The sequence below is a fragment of the Phragmites australis genome, chromosome 7, assembly GCF_958298935.1.
Source record: "Phragmites australis chromosome 7, lpPhrAust1.1, whole genome shotgun sequence".
Lineage (NCBI taxonomy): Eukaryota > Viridiplantae > Streptophyta > Magnoliopsida > Poales > Poaceae > Phragmites > Phragmites australis.
The window spans coordinates 17,676,128-17,693,547 of NC_084927.1; positions in this window are offsets into that span (position 1 = coordinate 17,676,128).

Below are 17,420 nucleotides of genomic sequence, written 5' to 3' on the forward strand. Positions count from 1 at the left end.
TCGTTGGTGATGCTGGTGAGGTGAGAGAGGATGGCACTGACAGCCGAAGAATCAATGACAAGCAACTTGTTTGTCAGTCTTGCTCTTTTATTGTCGATTTTTCATAGAAAATAGAATTATCTAATTTATAAAGTAAATCGGGTTAAAATTTTCATAACTACGTGATTTTAAAAGAAAACAGACAAACAACCCTGAAATGCCACTACGACATCAACTTAACAAATGATGTTCACACCAAAAACATAAACTGACAATAGACATGACCAACTCAACTTAACTCGTACTAACAAACTGGCAGTCTTGCTTTTAATTATATTGTCTAGTTGTTGTGAGTTGTAATTGAAGTGGTTAACGTCAGGAATGCCAATGAGAGACATGAACGTTTTGTTTGATGATTAACAGATTAAGAAGAACTACCATTGGTTTGATATATCTTTTCAATGCTAATATGGAAGACCATTGCTAGCCTTCTTCTGGAATCTGGAGTGCCGCAATTTGTTCTCATCAGGGTTACACATCTTCAAAGCAAATTTCTTGCTGAATCAAAATTCAGAACAGATTTATTTTTTCCTCTTACACTAACATTCAGCAGACCGGCTCATCTAAAATAAGCTTGCTAATTTTAGATAAGATTCCAGAAATCATTGAATATCCAACAGCCTTTTGTTGTTTGTACAGAATCCTCATTCAAAAGAAAATTCATCGAGAAGAAAACTAATCTGAACCCAGATTTACTTTTCCTTTCATCGTTTTTATCCTCTGTTTCGGAGAGAGCCAAATAGCAGTTCAAGAAGTTCAAAACCCAATTCTTTAATTCTGCTTTGCTTATAGTTCCTTTGGTAATCATTTGTAACACAAATACGACATTGGAAAATGCGGATTTTATGACAGATCGTAACTCACTGTTCAGCGGATCGTAATTATGTACTTTTCGGAACCATAGTTGGGGATCTTGGTTGTGTTTTTTCCGCCCCCTACTCAATAATTAGGATCAGATTTATATTCATTAGGTTGTAAAATCACTAGGCATGGCATCTTTAAAGGTTGTGCTTTGATTTAGTTATTCGTAACACAATTGTGACACTAAAATATGCAGATTTACGACTGATCGTAACACACTGTCTGACGGATGTTAATTGGATATTTATTGGGATCATAATTGGCGCATATGCACAGAGTAGCAACTATAATTATCTTATTTATATATCATATTTTCTCATTCGACATATGTACGAGAACAAAACTCATATCTATACGTTAAGATTCAAATTTATAATTTACGAATAAGGTATATCTAAATACTTAAAATAGTTGATAAAATTATATTTCACATTAATAACCTCATATTCAAAGGACATATTCATTCCCCATGGGGATCCCTGTAGGGATTTGGTCGGGCGGACCTTCCTATAGGGAGGGTGGCGCAGCCGGCTCCTCTTTATCACTCACACCTGATGTTGTGCCCGGCTCAAAGCTCACTCGGAACCCTAACAGATAGCAACGGCGGCTGGTGCTCGGTTGGCTGCCAACACGTCGTTGGTGAGTTGCTGTGCTGATGGCGTGGGTGCGAGCAGGGTGTCGGGATCGTTGCGGCCATGGGGACCGGCAAGGCTCCATGCATGCTCCAACCGCCAGCGCAACTGTCTTGGATGAGAAGGGAGCACAGTGTCAGCATTTTTCTCCGTCTCAAGGCACGAACAATGCTATGTTCTTAAGTAAAAGGACTATTAAGTATCTATATAAAAATTATAATTTATAATACAAAGAAAGACAATAAATAATAAATATAGTTAACTATCATGTTAGTATTAATATAAACAACTGTGCTTAACTAAACATGCTGCCTTCATTTAAGCACATGTGCCAATGCAATTGAGAAAAAACGGTTTTTCCATAAACATCTCCTCTAAACACTATATTGTATATATTCTCATCCCTCCTGTTAAACTGTTGGTGTCTGGCTACATAATTTTATGATTTAAAAGGTAGACTCTATGTTGGATCTAAGGTGCAAAAAATAGAGTTTGACATAGCCTTGACAAGGGAAATTTCCCCATCCGATGATGTTGTCTTGACATGAGAGTTAAGTTATAAATTATTAGCTACAAGAAAGAAACTGTGATCTAATAAAATTAGTTACAAACCTCGAAGCAGTAGCTCCGCTACATCGTTCAGTGTACACATCTAATGAAAATTTTCTAGATCTGTGTGTTAGATTTGGCGATTATGTTGTGATGGTTGTTGGTGCGAGTCATATGCCATTGTCTCCGCCCCCCACCTAAAATTTTGTGCTGAGTACAAAGGGTTTAAATGGATCTCGTGTCGAATTCATGGTTTGAGAGAGATGACTCTAGAAGATGGAACATAAAGAAAAGGAATGAAAATAGTTAACATGAGTTGTTTATTGCCGTAATTTATCGAAAGCAAATTCTATAAGACTACCTAGAAACTCTTACAAGAACATATTTATGCTATGCATCCTGCGATCTAATGACTGGACTGAAGAGCAGAAATAGTGAATATATATCATCACATGAGAAAAAATCTTTTATAAAACAAGAACTTATAAAATTTGATTCCAATTTTCTCCCCTAATTCCTCAGTGGGAGCTCCGGTTAGGATACATACACATTCAATTGTACCTGCAGCAGGAACCAAGCATGCTGGGCCTGCTTGTCATCGAGTGTGCTTTCCCTTATAGAATTACCTCACGTTTACACATGGGATTTTGTCAATATAAAACTTGAGGCACAATCAAGTTTACGTGCACACGTTGCTTGGCTTCCAAGAACCGTGTCGACGTACTTTGCTTGCCGTCCGCTCGCCGTCGTAGATATTCTAAGCTCCTCAAACAAGGAGCAGGAGCGGATAACAATTTATTTATTAAATTACACATGCAATAATTTATTTATTAAATTACACGGGTGTTGATGGTAAAATTGATATTTTGTAAAGTGTCTCGAATCTAGAATTTTCAACACATCGGAACATTTGATGTTGTGTTTGATAAAACTAGACCTTCTGATCATATAGGAATATTCGATATTTACATCGGAACATCCGATTAAATATTTTTAGCCAAAAAGAGAAGTCGATGTTTGAAAAACCGTATATTCCGATCGGGGATATCGGAACATCTGATCTAAGTTGGATCTGGATTTTTAGAAAGAGATAGAGTCAGATTTAAAGACGTGCTTTGGTAGATTCCAATTCAAAACGGGGTAAGACCATCAACTGATTAAGAACATCCGACATCCAATCGAACAAATAATATTTACTTTTCCTTTCTTGTTTTTACCCCTTTTGCCCTAGTTGGATCAAGGATTTTTTTAACAAAGGACCCCCACGTTGAATCGACCAACGAATCATTGAAAACCTCGTGTTCTATATCAACTCAGAGGTTCTAGGTTAATCCAAGCATTTTTTTTTAACAGAGGACCCCCACCCGTTCACTCGGAAGTTATGGTACCCGGATTTTACTGTTCATCAGAGATTTTTTTTTAAACTTTCCTGATAACTTGTAAATTTTATAGTTAATTCATACAAACTCTAAAAATTATGAAGCTAGTTGCGTTAGCTTCCTATGAGTATGAACTACATGTTGCAAATGTTGTAACTCCATAAATAAGTTTTTAAAATTAATTAATTATTTAAATGTGTTTCATCTTAATTAAATCACAGTTAATTAATGCAATATATTAAAATTATGAAACCACTTGAAAAATTCATATTATGATCATTTCTATCTTGAAAAAAATATACTTTGGTATGAAAGTTCTGTTTAAGTTGTGAGCCTCATTTAATCTTGATAGCTAGCTTAATTATGATCTTTTTTAACAGACCTTAAATAAATCTTTTATAACATGAGTTTTCGCACTCCAATTCATATGATTCTTATTGCATCATGTTCCTTACTCAGTACCTCATCTTCTGTTATATTTTCATAATAGTTGGTGTATGTATGATAGAATTTTGTCACGTTAATTATGATGCACCGTTCTTTCTTTTAACTATTGATGAACCAGAAAGCAACGAGGTATTCTTGAGGTGGAACCTGATTGTGATATTGTGTGTGAAGCACTTGAGCAAGGAAAGCATCTAAGCATGTCACACCCATTACTTTGGATTATATGTTATCTTGAATTTAATAAAGTATGCTATATGTATGTCATGCATGATAGTTAGTCGAGGTCGGGTTTCTGGGAATAGATCCTAATTGTTCCATTACCCTTTCTTGGTATTGTTATCCTTTGATGAATTGTAACCTTGGTTATAGCACTCAAATGTCCAACTTAAAATGAATATGTTATGCTTAACAAGGCTTAGGTCATAGGTCGAAGTCGAGCGATGGTTCAACCATCGTTCGTGAGCTTAGGTCTTACTTTTATTCTCAACAACGATGATGATCGAGGGATCTGTAAGTTAGGAAGGGTGAGGTGAGGTTCAGGAAGGCAATAGGGATGGCTCAAGATAGGAGTCTCGAATGCTATATGCCCGCTTAAATTATCTAAGGACCGATTGTTGTTGTAGTTGGCTTTGGCACTTTCCGTACTTACCACATGTTGATATAATGGGAAGATAAGCCGAATACCTTTTGTAGCTGTGACCTTTTGACTTGTTGGCCTATGGTGTTGTGAGCATAATAGGCATATATAGGTAACGTCGTAAAGGTGTTATGGGCATAATAGACGTGTAGAGGTATCTAGTTTGCTCAGGGACTAGTTCGAGTTACCTCCACACCTTTAGGCGTAACTAGGGTGCTCCGGGATTAACCATAGTGGACCTTCACACCTATAGGTTCATGTTCAAATGGTCGGGGCTCAATTGGAAAAGGTGGTCACGAGTACCCCCTTGTGTGTATTTTAGTGGGTAGTACAAGCCGAATGGTCCTCATGTCATATGGGTAAAGATGTACCCCTACAGAGTGTAAGATCAATTTGAATTGTCACGCTCTCGGTTATGAGCATGCTTCTGTCCATTTACATTAATCGTAGAGTTTCATTATTGGGATGTTGTGATGGAATGTTGGGACATAGCTGGTGATGTTTATAAAGAGTTGATTTGGTACACATTATAGTTAAGTTATGTCGATGATCTTAGGATACAAGGGTATTTCGGTTAGGTATAGATGCTTACACTTGAGTCCAAATCGCTTTTGCATATGAAGCTACTTAACTTTTGTGGTCGAGTCCTTGCTAATTACCCATATGCATTCTAGCTATTTATAAATGTCCATTATGGGTTGAGTCTTGCGTGTACCTTCGTACTCATGTCCTATGTTTGCTTTTCAAGTGTGGAAGATTTAGTTTTTGGCTACTTTACGCCCGTCGATGTTAGCGATGGGCAGGAGCAGTGCCATTCTACTCGTGTGTTGTTATTTTGGGGTGGCTCTTTAGGGCAAATGACGCTATCTATCTTTTGTCATCATGTAACTTATTCCGCTGCGTAACTACTCTAACAAATGTTTGGGTTATGTATTTTGTTATAAAGTTTAATCTACTTAAAGACATGTAACTTAATTTAATTACTCACTCTTTATTATGTCTTGTGATGATGTGCTTGTTGTAAAGGTATGTGTTCTGATGTTGGAAGTAAACATGTGTCGGGACTACTAGAATGATATTCTGGTTAATCATTGTAGGCGTGATTATAAAAAATGATCATCCTAATGATTAGTTTCAATACTATTCAGATGATTCCTCTCAGAAAGTGGGTTGCCGCTCTTCAAACTCTTAGAAAAAAAGATCACTTATGGTGGATGCCAGAGGCGGAGGCCGCTTTCCGAGATCTCAAAAGGTATCTCTCGTCACCTCCTGTACTGACCGCTCCTCGATCAGACGAGGAGCTCTTGCTCTATGTTGTAGGTACCCCCTAGGCCGCGAGCGCGGTCCTGATCATCGAACGAGAATGTCTTCAGCGACTAGTGTATTACGCCAGTGAGGTCCTACATGACACGAAAGCTCGATACCCACAGGGTCAGAAGCTACTATACGCTATATTATGGCCTCTTGCAAACTCAGACACTACTTTCAGGCCCACAAAATCAAGGTAATTTCATCACTCCCCATTAGAGACATTCTCCATAGTAAGGATGCGGCAGGAAGAACAACAAAGTGGGCAGTAGAACTCGGAAAGTTCAATATTTAGTTCGTCCCTCGAACGGCTATCAAATCCCAGACGCTGGTTGATTTTGTGGCTGAGTGGTCGCCCAATGAGCTCGGGCAGGAACAACGGCCAGAGGTTTATGAGCACTGGACCATGCACTTCAATGGATTGATCACACTGAAGGGAGCAGGGGCTAGAGTGGTCCTAACTTCACCGACCGATGACATCCTTAGGTATGTAGTTCAAATATATTTTTCGGTCACTAACAATATTGCATAGTACAAGGTCTCTTGTCCAGAATGTGAGCAGCCTCCGCACTTGGGATTAAGCGCCTGCTAGCGATAAGGGACTCGCTACTGGTCATGAAGCAAGTGCAAAAGGAGTTTCAGTGCTCTGATCCGACAACGGCGGCACACCTCACTGAAGTGAGAAGGCTGGAGTGATACTTTATCGGTTTCGAAGTCAAGCATATCCCTCGCAAGGATAACTTCCTAGCCGATGAGCTGGCATGTCTAGCTTCTTCTCGTGAACCTATCCCAGTTGGAGTCTTTGAAGAAATACTCACACGACCATCCACCGCGGTCTCGGACTAAGGTGAAGGGGATGCTCCGTATGGAAACGAAGCACTAGAGGCAACACCTTTTGAGGCAACGCCTCCTTTAGTGTAGCCGACCTCGGGTGGCCATCATGTGGTCACCTTGCTCGATTCGGATATGACCTAGATGAATTAGAACTTAGACTACCTTCATAATCAAGCAGTCCCTGACGATAATGCGTCAGCAGAAAAGGTCACGCAGTAAGTTCACAGATATTCCCTGGTAGAGGGACGCCTTTACCGCAAGGGGACCAATATACTTTTACTGAAATGCATCACTTAGGAAGAGGGGAGCACAATACTCTCTAATATCCATGGAGGCATATGTGGTAACCACGCTTCATACCATACTCTGGTCGAAAAAGCATTCTGGCAAGGATTCTATTGGCCCACTGCACTCCAAGATGCTTCGAGCTGGTGAAACAGTGCGAGTAATATTAGTACCATGGCCGACATACCAACCTACCAGCCCAAGCACTATAAACCATACCACTCTCTTGGCTTTTCACTATCTAGGGGCTTGATATCGTGGGACCATTCTCTAAGCGACAGTTGGTTTTGAATTCTTGTTTGTGGCAGTCGACAAATTCACTAAGTATATCAAAGCTGAGCTTGTTAGGAAGATCACTATTGCAGCAGCGATCAAGTTCATACGGGAGCTGGTAGTGCGGTTTGGCAATCCAAACTGCATAATTATGGACAACGAGACTCAGTTCATCAATAGTGCTTTCCGAGACTACTATGAAGAGATCGGGACTAAAGTTTGCTTTGCGTTGGTGGCACACCCCCAAAGCAATGAACAGTTCAAAATGGCAAATGGGATAATACTACAAGGGATCGAAACCTGGGTCTTCGATCGGCTTAATAGCTATTCAAGACACTTGGTGGATGAGCTCCCTGCAGTACTCTGATTGCTACGAATGACCCCTAGTAGGGCTACGACTGAAACTCCTTTTTTCTTGATCTTTGGTCCAGAAGCAATGCTCCCCTCTGAAATCGCCCTTCAGTCTCTACAAGTGACCATCTACTCAGACGACAAACAGGTGGCGTAATGAGAGGATGACATAGACCTAATCGAAGAGTTCTGTGATCGTGCTCTAATTTGAGTAGCCCCATATCAGCAAAGCCTCAGACATTATCATGACCACAAGGTGCAGGAGCAGACATTGGTTGTAGGTAACCTCGTCCTTAGGCAAATCCAAAATAAGGTAGGCCAGAATAAGCTCTCCTGCAAGTGGGAGGGGCCCTACAAGGTGGTCGATATTACCTAATCTGGTGCGGTCAAGTTAGCCATGGAGGATAGTTATGAATTGCACAACTCCTAGAACATAGCTTAGTTGTGCAAGTTCTATATGTAGGGTTACTCAAAGACAAGCATGTTTTATTTTTTAGGATATTCCAGACTAGCGTGGAACATGGCTTATAAGTTTTTCTAATTAAAAAACCTAGACTCTCTATGTTGTAGGATTTTCTAGAAAGGAACAATCTCCCACCAACTTGTAAGTTTTTTCTAAGGCTTAATTGCCTGGTCGGCAGCCTTTTTGTTGACCAGACGGTTAGGGGCTGCAGCAATTTAGGTTATAGTCCTTTTTTTCTAGTTTTTCGTGCTGCTAGATATTTTGCTTGTTTGTTCATATGGTGAGTACCGAACCGTTAAAGTGGGGATTCAAATTGCAACTCACGCAGTTTCAAAGATATGGGCAACTTGGGGGTAACAACCTCGAAGCCATAAGTCCTAACTCGGATCAAGCGCTGGTCGCCACCGAAGGGCTTGTCGTTCCAAGGGTTGTCCTAGGCGCCACGAACCTAACTAGCAAGCGCTATAGAAAGCCTTGGTCCCCTCTAAATACAACAAGCACTCAAAATCTACTCGTCACATAAACACAGGGAAAGTTTACATAAAAGTGGGTCCTTGCATTACAAAATAACTGCTCGAGTAATGCCCGGGGGCTGTTTCTAATGGTTTTATGCAGTATCCCTAGGATCCGAAGATGCCCCTCTGCAGGTCAAACCAGACGAACCAAAGAAGAGATTGAGCCGAAATAAGAAATGACCATGTAAGGTCATGAAGCTCCTCTATGGTCTTCCGAACACCGATGAAACCTTCAGAGATTGCCGGAACAAGGTCCAGGTCGGGGAAATGCTCGCTGACACAAGCGAAGGCACGGCAGGAGCCATGGATTATGGTCACAAACAAGTGGTCGCTGCTGTTCCCATGCAGCCTCTGCTTGAGCGCACCCGCCTCCTCAGAGGCTGCTAAGAACCGGTCGACATGACCAGTTACGGTATCTCCAAGAGTGGGGGCAGATTTGAATACCGGTGACCCGGAGCAGTGAGTTGAAGGGTGTGAATGCCTGATAGAGGCGGTCGTATAAATGTGCCCACTGCTAGTCTTCCCCCCTCATCACTCGATTCAAGTCACTCTTCATCGTCGATAGCTCCTCCCGACAAGCTGATTAGGAAACAGGTCGCAAGACCATGTAGGAGTTAGTTGCTCGGGTCTCACTTGGCTAGCCTGGGACTACACGTGGCTTAATGGTGGTAGGGCCAATGCACCTCGAAGATCGCCTTGTAGGATCTCTCGCTCGACCGCAAACCAAAGCTCGCACTCGGCCACCGCTTCCAGACTACGCTGGTCATCGTTGTTGTCAACAGGCGTGATTAGGGGCCTAGAGTGAGTAGGAGGGGTGGTCAATTCTGGGACTCTACAACCATAGCAGCGGAATAAGCTCATCAGAGAAATTAAAAGCGTCATTCATACATAATGAAGTCCTAAGTTAATGTTCGAGGTTTACTCTTCTTCTATGGCCTCCTCGATGGTCTCCACTTGGAAGATAAACCCTACAAAATCTGCTGGCCCTTGACACTCTACCTTCAGCCTCTCCATGGCTGCAGGACTGGCAGTCATGAACCCTTCCCTAATGGTCTTGAAGTTGAAGTTGGGGTCACGACAGCGGTAACACTTGAGAACGTACACTATCGTGGATTTCACCACTGCTGTCACATCCTCTGAGGTCTTCATTGCTAGGATGCCCAGGATATGAGCAAACCTCTTCGTCAGGATGTGGATGGTGTAGGCCTAGCCCTGAGCGGCCCCATCATCCTTTGGGTCAGTGGTATCCAGTTCAACACTCCAAAGGGGTCGCTGAATCACCTTAAAGGCTTCCTCAAGAATATTGTGGGTCTTTCGCTCATCCTCCATGAGATGAAAACGTTTAGCCATGAGCGTGGTATTTTCTTGTTGAAGCTTGGCATTTTCCTGGTGAAGTAAGCGTCACGCCTCCTTCTCTTTGGCTACCAGCCTCTCCAGCTCGGCGCACGTGCTGTCAGCTGCCTCCTTCTCGACGATCCATCTTCAGATGGAGGCAGGAAGGCTAGTGACCAAGGAAAGCAGGTCGGAGGCCAGACCGGGCTCCATGGCTGGCTCTGCAGGCATGGAAGTCACGACCAGTGCTCTTGGCATTGGAGCCACTAGAGGATGGGGTTCTGGAGCATCTTGCTGAGGCACCAGAGGAGTTGCGACCAGGGCCTATGGGGGGTTGAGGACCTATGGTGACAATAGATCATGAAGTCATAAAAGAAAGAAAAACTTCCAAGGCATCCATACCTAACCATAAACTTACCGTGTGGACGTAGGGGTGAGCATGAGCCTCAATCTCATGAAGCCACCGGTGACTGGCGTCCCACGGGCATGTTTGGACACTTCCACAGAAGCTGAGTCCTCCACTGCTCTTTTCCCTGCTAGTGTAGAGCCTTGGCCAGCAGCAGCCTGATCGCCCCTAGTGTGGTCAGGGCGGCACTGATCGGGGGAAGTCTGGTCGGTAAGGGCCTGGTCGGAGCAAGTCTAGTCTGTGCGGGCCTGGTCAGAGCGAGTTTGGTCGAGGCAAGGTTGGTCAACCCTCTTCTGACCAGCTCTGCTCGTAGGGCCTCCACCAGTGGTCAATATCTGGTTTCGGGTAGCTTGATCATCACCATTACCAGATTGACCACCGACTAGAGCGGTACTAGGCGATGGAAGGGTTGGGAGGGCGCTGGAGTTGATTTCTTGGACAACCCTCATGACCTCGTCAATCACTAGGCTCAGTACATCGACCTCGGGGAGACCATGTAGTTATGTGAACCATGAAACTCTCACTCCGGAGAAGGCTTGGAGGTGAAAATTCTAAGAAAATGGTAAACATACCAGTCTGATCCGAGCTCTCTCTGACAAAGGGAGATCACACTGGGCAGGGACCCCACACCGAGGACCACTCTCATGGGGACCTCCGCCATCAGGAATTTGACTTGCGAGTCAAGGACCTTAAAGATCTAAATAATAAGGATACTTGAGGTGTCACGCAATCGATAACAGGAGCCAAGGAAACGGTGGTGGGATTACCTGTGGAACTCTCTGAGGTGTCATCGTCACCTCTAGTGTACTGATACGCTATATGCGCTCTCCTCCACAAGAGGCACAACTAGCGCTTGATGAAATCACGGTCGACGTATGATCCCTTCATCCTCGCCATGTTGCACTTGGATTTGGGGAAATCTTGCTCGATGCTGATGTGTGGCACCATAGCGGGGTGCAAGAACGGGGACGAAGAAGAAGAACTATGAGCGCAAGGGCTTGGAGGCTGTGGGAAGGTGGCAAAAGGATCCGTAGGGAACGTTTGGCTTTCCAATTTATAGGGCCAGTAAGATCCTAACCATCTTGGAGTCCAACTGATTCGAACTTCGAAAGCCGCACGTGGGGAACTGAAATTCTCTCGGGTTCAATGGCATTTAATGTTTCTCTCTCCCACGATTCTCTCCCATTCACCTTTCTCTCCCCCACGATTTCACTCTCTCTCTCTATGATTAGATGTTTAACCTCCCCTTGGGATGAGGTTTCTTGAATCGACCACTAAAACGGGCCATGTTGGTGACCACTCCCTGGGCGAATTTATGTTCACACGGGGCAAAAGTGATTCGACCAAGCCCGACCATGACAAAATGGTGTCTAGCGACCTCAGAAACATGCGGTGAAACACTCAATGCACCACATCTGTGATAGAGCTTGGGGATTAGTACCGATGTAAAGAATAAATAGGTCCCCTATCATGAGGGCCCACACCACAGAATGCTAGCTGGCAGTTGATATTTTCAGGACTATGACCCCACTACGCGATCAGGCGGGGCTCGCACGACCAATCCCCTAATTGCAGATAAAAACCCCACAACTAGGCCTTACTGGTCACGGGGTAGGTACACACCTAACCATTCTAATCGCATTTAATGGCATCCGCTCATATGTTTTCCTTCCCAGGCACTCTTTCAGCAGACAAAGTCGTGGACCGATGCAGAGACGGAGTGACCCGTCCAGTAGCATTTAATGCTACGAAACAACCTGTCAGGCGATCGTGATGGGCTGGCAGGTAGGTGTGATTGTGTTTAGTGGATGGGACAGGGCGTGCAGGACGACCAGGGCGAGGCATGCCCACTCCCTGTAATAATGGCCTAAGAGTAGCTTTTTTTATCAGGTATAGGGCGGTCATCGTATTTTGGGATGGTCTACCTGTATGTACACCTCGCCTCCTACTATATAAAGGGGGAAGGTCCGGGCTTGTAAAGAAGGAGACTCTCTGGATAAGTTCATCCAACTCATAAGAAAATACAAAGGACGTACGAATGTTATCCCACGGGAGGGCTGAACCTAGATAAACTTTGGTGTTCTTGAGTTCCTTCAACACACAAACTCACTAACAGCCACTAAAAGCGTTGATCACTCACCCATCATCCGGCATACCCTGGATACATTGTTAGGGATTAGCCCATGACAACTTTATTATTTAAAAGAAAAGCTAGAGAATCATGATTTCTCATATGTTAGTCAAGTGTTACAAAAAGCTCTGGATCAAGAAATCCGGGCTAAAGAGTATAGAAATTTTCAAAGATCAAATGATCAAGTGATAGAAGATCGTCCTAATGTTCACATGCTTGAATATAAATTTGAAAGTTCAGATGATGATGATGATGACGTTGATGTATGTGTGGTCGAATGGGTTTGGTCTTCTAAGTCTAAACCATTCGTTTGTTTAGCTCTTAAGCCAATACCTCCTAAGAATTGGCAAGAAGAGATTAAGTTCACTTTTGATGTAGCAAAGTGCGATAGAATTATCAATTACTTGCTACAAGAAAACAGATTAAGCTATCTCATAGTCATGTAATTCCGCCATTAGATGAATTAAAGAGGTGAGCTTATTGCAAATGATATAATTCTTATTCTCATGCTACTAACGATTGTAATATTTTCCATCGACATATTCAATTGGCTATTAATGAAGGACAATTGAAATTTTCGGAGATGCAAGTGGATAAGCAATTGTTTTCAGTTAATGTGATTGATCTCCAAGACAAGAGTATCCTAATTCGGCCAACTCAAGCCAAATCAACTAAAGGGAAAAATATAATCTTTGGTGAAGAAAGGCCTAAACCTTTGGGGAGAACAAAAACTTGCTAAGAGAAGGGTTACTTGAGAAAACTCCAGAAGGCAAAGAATCGATCAAAATTGTGGTGAATACTTCAACCGCCGAGGGGCATGACAATGCTGAGCCAAGAATGATTAAACCAAAAGGCTCAGAGGTTGGCAAGTGGAAGTTTAATGAAGTAAAGAGACATGACAAAGTTGAGAAACTCAAGCCCACTTTCAAGCAACTCTTGTCCAACTATGAGAAAAACAAGTCCTTCCAAGTACTAAAAATCGGCCAAGTAGTTTGAAGTGATCAAGATCACCTTCAAGGCAAAGGGTGTATAATCATCATCAACCAATAGAGGATCATCCTACTAATGTCTACCCGCCACTTGGTCCATCGCCACCATTGTCGTGGACACTTCCTCTAATGCTCTTCCCTCCTTGTCCAACATGGGGCTATAATTGTATGTGGATGCCTTCTCCTCCTATACAATTTCCTCCTTTTCATTCAATGTGGGCAGCACCATGAAAGCCGGTATTTGATAGAATATCACTTCCTGTGCATGATTGATTGGGTCATATAAATCGGTCTAGTGATGTTCAACATGCTAAGGTTATGAAGAAAGTATATCAGGTCAAGGGGAGTAGTGCGTCTACTCAAAATTCAGATTCTAATGTTGGTAAGACAAGGACCACTGCTGCAAATATTATTGAGATTGGTTCAATGAAAGTTGTCGCAGAAGAGCTTGGCAAAGGACCGATTGTCTGGTGATAATCCGGTCAAGTATAATTAAAAATGTACCCACTGATGTCCAAGTTGCTTCAAAGACCAATAATCATGAAGTAAGTAGCAGGAAGCCACTTTCTAAGTACCTACAGCCGAGGTGGTGTCCATCGGGCTTATCTCACACAAAGAAGGGAAGATTGCAACGGCTGCGCAAGCAAGAATTGATAGAGTAACAAGCAGAACAATCGTGGGGATGTTGCTTTCAATGAGGTTAAACCAATACAACCTGTGGAGCAAATATGAAAACCAAAGTTAGATAACATAATAGCTCAAACAGTAGCCCTTTCGCCAACAACAACACCGATGGCTACGCAAGATGACAAAAAATATGAAGAATTGCTTGATTACAGAGAGTCACTCGCACATGCTAATGATGCTTCACCAACCGAAGGTATGGATATTAATATGGTTTTTGTATCCCTTTCGGGATTTCATGCTATGGGTGAAGGCGAAGTGTATCAATAAATAAAGAAACATGGCCAATGTATTGGTTATCATCGTCCTAAGGGATATTCATAGTCGATGTCTTGATCATCGTCCTAAGAAAGGTAGATAGGGAGATGATATATTTTTTGGTAAGCAATCTTCACCAAAAATCAGTGGCGCATATGTTCATGACAAAAATTGACATTTTGTAAAGTGTCTCGGATCTGGAATTTTTAACGCATTGGAACATCCGAAGTCGATGTTAGATAAAACCAGACCTTCCGACTGTATCGGAACATCCGATTAAATATTTTTGGTCAAACAGAGAAGTCGGTGTTTAAAAAAGCCAGACATTCCGATGTGTATTGGAACATCCGATCAGGGATATCGGAACATCCGATCTAAGTCGGATCTAGATTTTTAGCAAGATATAGAGATGGATTTGAAGACGTGTTTTGGTAGATTCCAACTTAAAATGGGGTAAGACCATCCCTCCCTATAAATATAAGGGTCATGGCCGATTGAGAACACTCAACATCCAATCGAACAAATACGATTTACTTTACCTTTCTTTTTTACCCCTTTAACCTCCCTATTGCTTATGATTCTTGATCTCGATGACTAAGGACAAACCGCTAGCCATCTACGCTATGACGGGGTCCCTCCTAAATGTGGGTGACGACGAAGGTCCAACGGCGCTTCGCCATGACTAGGGTTTCATAGGTGTTGTCTGTCGGATATTTAGATCGGAACATCTGACGCCGATTGGAACATCCGATCCAGTATTCTGCTCACAAAGTGCTCAGTGTTTGACGCGGCATCTTTTCACGTCAACAACGGATACTCGAACTCGAGACATCTGACTTTAATACCATAAAGAGATATATGTACCGATCAGTTACATCTAAAAACCTAAGCTTATATAAAAAGACAAGCAATATAATTTGCTTATACTTCAATATAAAAGCAAGTATCGCCTCACCACCTCGCCAAACTACACGTACGTTTTCACCAACAAGCAGATTGATCTGAAAAGATGACAATTTGATTCCTCCGAAACGGGTGCCAAGAGTGAGATCCCGGAATCGGCTCCGAAAGATCCATGGCCTCTGTCCAATAGAGAAGAAACACAACTATCCCGTACCACAGGTCCACAGGTGCCGTAGCACCGTTTTCCCGTTGGTGCATTACCAATCTACATACTGCTTCCCCATTGCCCCAATGCGGCAGATACGGATACCGGTCTTCTGTATTGGTGGGAACTAACCTCAAGTCCTCAAGCGGCGTTCCCCAATGTGACAATACGGCGGCTACGATCCTTCCAATCAAGGCGTAGTACGATCCTCCATCATTGGCCTGTGCATGTCTGATCTATTATTCTTGCCCCTCGCACCAGAGCAAAGCCTCAGTGGCTATGGCGAAGAGAAGTCGAACAACAAAATCGTGGATATTGAATTCGATAGGATTGCAATATAAAAATAGATAAACAAATGAATTGAACTCTTTTCATGGATGATTGATACATATTTATATACAAGACACTACTAAAAAATTATTTTTAGAAACAAGTCGTAATCTATTTACAACGTTTAACCAATCCATCTATGATCGAAAGCATATAAAAATAGACGATTTTCACAAGCGTAAAAGAGACCGCCTGTGAAAACCTATTATCATAAGTTGTTCCTTAAGTGAAAACCTATTAAGTGAAGCGCCTGTAATAATAGATTTTTACATACAATTTCTTAAACAGATCATTTATGAAAATCAATTACTGCATGTGGTTCACTTAAAGAACTGTATGTCAAAATCGATTACTACAGGCGGTTCCTTAAGCGAATCGCCTGTGATAGTCGGTCCATAAATTGACTTTTTTTGGCTGGAAAAAACCCAAGACCCTCCGCTCGTGCGTGAACCTCCTTACTAACTCACCTATCAAGTACCTGTGATAGAAACCGGATAAAATATACTTTTAACCTTTTTTGCTGAAGCATCATAGTGACCCTAAGTAACTTTAGTAAAATAGGCATAACTTTTGGATATGGAATCTGATTTTGATGTTTTGTGACTCTAAGAACATCTATAGAAAAAGTTGTACCTGTTTCTCCCCATTTTGTTGGATTCAATAAATTTTTTGAGATAAAAAATGGCTTGGAAGATTGAGTTCTTACACCGAAAGTTTTTGCACCATTTTCGAAATACGTATTTGTGTCCATAGCCGTCACCCTTTACATCAAACTTGAGTAGAAATGTATAATGGTTTCTATTCTAAGTACTGCTAAGGTGAGAAAAAATAAGAGAAAAATAAAATAAAAATAAAAATATTTATGGTTGTGCTGATGCTTGATGACACTTGATACCGTTGTTATCACTAGTACTTCTGTAAGCTAAATCTTGTTGTTGATAGTGGGTGTCGGTGACACAGGAACCAGAACAGCAGAGTGCTCCCTCGGGGGTTATCTCCCCGAGGTCCGAGAAGACCAAGTCCCGGGAGAGGGTGCTCGGGGCCATGAATGGTGGTCCCCGAGTACCCGAGTTCCCCGATGACCCGAGAAGACCAAGTACCAGGAAGAGGGTGCTCGGGGTAATGAACAGTGGCCCCCCGAGCACTCGGTTCCCTGAGGACCCAAGAAAAGCCAAGTTCCGGGAGAGAGTGCTTGGGGCCGTGAACAGTGGCCCCCAGGCACTCGGTTCCTCAAGGACCCGAACAGTCAGTTTCGGGAGAGAGTGCTCGGGGCCATGAACAGTGGCCCTCGAACACTCAGTTCCCCAAGGACCAAGAGAGGGCATATCCGGGAGAGAGTGCTTGGGGCTGCGAACAGTGGCCCCCGAGCACTCACAGTTCCCCGAGGGCCTAAGAAGTCCTTCGCCGGTAGTCCCCACAGAGGCCCAGCGGTGAGGTGTCAACTGGTGAGAGGCCCGATGCTGCATTTAAGAGGGCATATGGCCTGTCACTTCCAACCACCACCCACGCTTGCTGTCAGTCCTTGCCACGGCTTGGCGGGGAGGTGTGCGGACATTTAATGCACGGGTCCCATCGCGCATCATCCGGCGCGCCTCGGGATAACGTCGCA